At 39.2% G+C, this 5,060-nt stretch overlaps 1 pseudogene; it reads left to right on the top strand.

Annotated features, from left to right (window-relative positions):
* The first annotated feature begins 300 nt into the window (after window positions 1-300).
* Window positions 301-1,544, top strand: LOC110284995 (annotated as a pseudogene).
* The last annotated feature ends 3,516 nt before the right edge of the window (window positions 1,545-5,060 follow it).

Below are 5,060 nucleotides of genomic sequence, written 5' to 3' on the forward strand. Positions count from 1 at the left end.
CTCATGTGATGGTCTCAGCTACCTACAGAAAGAATGACCCTACTCTGTCACTCATAGGTGAAACCTAGAGTAGCCAACCTCATAGAAGTGAAAAGGAGGGTGGNAGTCTGCCAGGCTGTGGGAAGAGTGAAATTGGATAATGTTAGTCAAAGTCCCAATTGTGTAAAATGAACACCAAGGAGATTGAATACATAATTACAACCATTAAGAATGGTGTATGTAGCAATGTGCTAGAAATTTGCTAAAACGTAAATCTGAAAATCCATGCACACCCTCTTTTTTCTCCTTTCTTTCTTCCAGTGGCTTTTTGAAGTCATGGGTCAGCTGTTCTCTTTACTTGAGAATATGTGCCAATTTTTGGTCTCCACTTTTGTTGAATTTTTGAAGAAATTAAAGAAATTAATAATCATTTCTCAGGAAATCACCACTTCGAATGAATTAAACATGAAAAAAGGGAACTATCAGGGGGTAAACTCTGCAATCTGTGATGCATTAAAAGAAATCGATAGTTCCCTGGTCAATGTGGCTGTAACTGGGGAGACTGGATCAGGGAAGTCCAGTTTTATNAACACCCTGAGAGGCATTGGGCATGAAGAGGAAGGTGCAGCTAAAGCTGGGGTGGTGGAAGAAACCATGGAGAGACATCCATACAAACACCCCAATATGCCCAATGTGGTTTTTTGGGACCTGCCTGGGATTGGAAGCACAAAGTTCCCACCAAACACTTACATGGAGAAAATGAAGTTCTATGAGTATGACTTCTTCATTATTATTTCGGCCACACGCNTCAAGAAAAATGATATAGACCTCGCCAAAGCAATTAGCATGATGAAGAAGGAATTCTACTTTGTGAGAACAAAGGTAGACGCCGACTTAAAAAATGAAGAGGATTTCAAACCTCAAACCTTTGACAGAGAAAAGGTCCTGCAGGACATTCGTCTTAACTGTGTGAACACCTTTAAGGAGAATGGCATTGCCGAGCCACCGATCTTCCTGATCTCTAACAAAAATGTTTGTCACTATGACTTCCCCATCCTGATGGACAAGCTGATAAGTGATCTCCCTGTCTACAAGAGACACAATTTTATGCTCTCCTTACCCAATATCACAGATTCAGTCATTGAAACGAAGCAGCAATCTTGGAAGCAGATGCTGGACGGCTTTGCTAATGTGCTACTATCATCGCTTCACTGATCTTTCTCTTGGACAGTCATTTGAGGACTCTGAAAAAAACATGAAGTTCTACCCCATTGTGTTTGGAGTAGATGAATCACCTTTGTAGAGTTTGGCTAGGGCCTGGAAAATAGAGGTGGATCTGAAGGAGGAGGCCATGAAAAAAATCTCCTGCCGTGTTCAAACCTACAGATGAAGAATCAATACAAGAATGGCTCTCAAGATATATTCAGGAGTTCTGTTTGGCTAATGGGTACTTAGTTACTAAAAATTATTATCTTAGAGAAATATTTTACCTGAAATTTTATTTCCTTGACATGGTGACTGAGGAAACTAGAACTCTTCTTAAGGAAATATGTTTTAAAAACTAGTTGCTTTCTAATTAAGCTGAAGTCCTGTGTCTTTCAAAAAATTAGAATCAATAAACAGAAAAACAGGACACTGATACTGTAAAACGATATACTGGGTTTATCCAGGTTATTCAGGCTTTATCCATATTTAGTGATTATATATCCACATTAGCTAGAGCAAGGGGATCAGATATGTATAAATAAACTGATAGGTAAAATCTATCCCCTCACTTTGAGTAAACTTCAGATCAATAATTTTAATTATATTTAAATTTGTTTAATATAAATCAACATCTGAGTTCAGGGTTAGCATTGAGGTGTTTAGTAGTGTCAACTCGACAGACTCTAGAGATATATGAAAGATGAGCCTGGAGGCTTGCATTTGGGAAATTATTTTGTTTGTGTTAATTGAGGTAGGAAACCTTTCCATTGTGGATGGCACCATTCCCTAGCTGGAAATCCTCAACTGTGTATATGGAGAGAGGGGCTAAGCAGCAGCATATTTCCATTCTTTCATAACTTCCAGTAGTTGTTGCTTGTTGTTGTTGTTGTTTTGTTTTTCGTTGTTTTTTTTTATCTGTAGATGGAGTGACACTACCTGCCTCAAGATAATGCTGTGCCTTCTTGATAATGACCTGTATAATTTTAAACTTGATACTGTAGATTTTCTTGATAGACATATTAAAGAAGAAACCATAACTGGGCTAGAGAGATGGCTCTGTAGATAAAGTAGACCTTGCAAGTCTGAAGACCTCAGTTCAGATTCCCCAAACCCACATAAAGCCAGCTAAGCATCTGTAATCCATGCACTTCTATGTGGAGATGGGAGGCAGAATGAGAAAAATTTTGGAAGATCATGGGGCCAGCTATCCTGCCACATGCAGCAGTAAATAAGAGGCCCTGACTCAAGCAAGTGGAAGATAGAAGCCAACAGGCAAGCTCTTCCTCTGATCTCTGCATACATGCAATGTCATGTTGATCCCTGATATCACACATGGAAATGCACATGCAAAATGTTTTTTCATTTAAAAAAAAGAAGGAAGATTTAGGTCAATAGCTCATGGTATAATACCTGCCTCGTGGTCATAAGGCCTCAATTTCATTCCCTAGAACTCCAGAAAAAGGCAAAAAGGGGTGAGCATGTACAGGGATGTCTTCAAGGTTAAGAGAGATGTCCCATTGGTTAAGAATACTGGCTACTCTTGCAAAGGACCAGGATTTAATTGCCAGAACCCATACAGTAGCTCACAGTTACCTGCAACTCCTCTCTCAGGGGATCTGATCGCATCTCCTCACCTCCACAGGGACCAGGCACACATTTATGTGGCACAGGGACATACATGTAAGGCAAACATTCATACAATAAGAGCAAATTAAGAAACATTTTAAATATGTAATTAAATTAAAAAGGGAAAGGGAAATCACAGTAGCCTCAAAAGGACTAAGAATTTCACAAAAATCCTATCATCTAGTCAGAATCCTTGAAAAAATACTAACCAAGCTTTCTAATTCTATGCCAGAACTAGGGAAGATGATGAAATTTCTCTGCTTTATAATGATTGGTGTTTTGAATGCTGTGACAGTAAAGGGCTGCTCTATTCCACATGAATACAAAAAGTCATTTAATAAATTCTTTCTGAAAAAAAGACATGTGTTGCTCCTTGACATCCCAAGAACCCATCATAGCTTCCTTAGTATTACTGTAAAGTGCTGATTGTCTCATTGCCAATTCCCTAGTCTGTATCTTATCTTCCTTGAAATGAAGTACTAATAAACAGCACAGAAAGGGAAACACAGAAAAAGGGAAATTTCTTTTCTGAAAGAGTTTGAGCAGATATAAACCTGTGGACTAGGTTGAAGAATAGAATTTGTTCTCACACTTCTAATGACTAATGATTGAAATCCAGGTACCAATGTGGCTAAATCCTCAGTGAAAGCAACCTCCCTGGTGATGTCTTCACTTGGTCTTCGGCAGTGTGTGTGCAGAGGATGAATTCCTGTCTCTTCTTCCTATAATCTCATCATTTGGGCTCCATTTGCATGACCTAGTTCAACCACAAATACCTGCCACAAATATTTTCCACCAAACAGGATCCCACTGAAGGTTTGGTTACTTACATATTATTAACATATTAACATTAAAAAGGAAAAACAATCAAATCTTAAAAGAATATAGAAATTATGCTGGTGGTTCAGTTGCTTTCTATAGCTATGCCATACACAAACACCAATTGCTCCAAAGCATTTTTTTCTATGAAGGGTGATACAGAGTTGCCAAAAAAGATAGCTAATGAGAATCACCAGACAACCCCTGCCCCTTTCAATAAACAAAACAAAGTGCCAGGCAGTGGTGGCGCACACCTTTAATCCCAGCATTTGGGAGGCAGAGGCAGGTGGATTTCTGAGTTTGAGACCAGCCTGTTCTACAGAGTGAGTTCCAGGACAGCCATGGCTACACAGAAAAACATTGTCTCAAAGAAAAAAAGAGAAAGAAATAAAAGCAAAGAACAAGCAGATAATGCTTGCTGATAATATTTAGAGAACACTAGAATGCAATCCACATGAAAAAGAATTATGGAAGAGGCAGGTAGATCTCTGAGTTCCAGGCCAGCCTGGTCTACAGAGTGAGATTGAGGACTTCCAGGGCTATACAGAGAAACCCTGTCTCTGAAAAAAGAAAAAGTAAAAAGAATTATTAAAAATGGTGAGTCCCAATGATCAGGTTAAGAAACGAGTAAATCACCTTGCATAGAATGCTCTTGATTCCCATCATAAAATTGTCTGAATATGGAAAGTCATCTCACAACTCAGGGACTGTACATAGTAGAATCAAAATTGTACATATCAGCACTGTAGAACCAAGACATTTTTTTTTCTATAAGGCAGTACTGCAGCTATCAATGGTTTTGAGCTCCACAGGGAGTTATAATGGAATACAGATCATTACACTGGTTTACATGGGTACCTCTACTTACATAGTTCCCTCCCTTATGGAAGCTATTTCTGTATGGTACCATTGTAAGATCAAATACAGCCATACCTCACCCTGACTTCTATGTGTGGTACACCCTCCAAGCCTGCTTAAGTGACTCAGTCTTGGCACCACAAATTGTACTTACCTCTTCGGCCATTAGAATTCCATCACCTTGTGTGACCTACTGCAGATCAGGACCTCCGACTTTGTTACCACATTCATCAAGTCCTCAGAGTCATCAGTTACAACTTTGAGACACCAATGGTATCCAAATAGAACAAAAGCCAATGCAGCCTCTATAATAATATCCAATATCTTCAGGAAAAAACCTTTCCCTGCTTAATTCTCCAACCCAGTTAGTAAGGCACAGACACACCTTAGTGTAATGATATTGTGATAATGATGGTATAAATTGAACAAAGTCCTGCTTGGAGAGACCCTTCCATGACATTCTATACCATGGACTAGCACAAAGGAGGTGGAGGATACCATGAGAAACAGCAAAATGCCCTTCACTGGTGGGTTGAAAGTTCTGTGATAATGCCAATCACACCCCCACATAT

The sequence above is a fragment of the Mus caroli genome, chromosome 18 (genome assembly GCF_900094665.2).
Source record: "Mus caroli chromosome 18, CAROLI_EIJ_v1.1, whole genome shotgun sequence".
Taxonomy (NCBI): domain Eukaryota; kingdom Metazoa; phylum Chordata; class Mammalia; order Rodentia; family Muridae; genus Mus; species Mus caroli.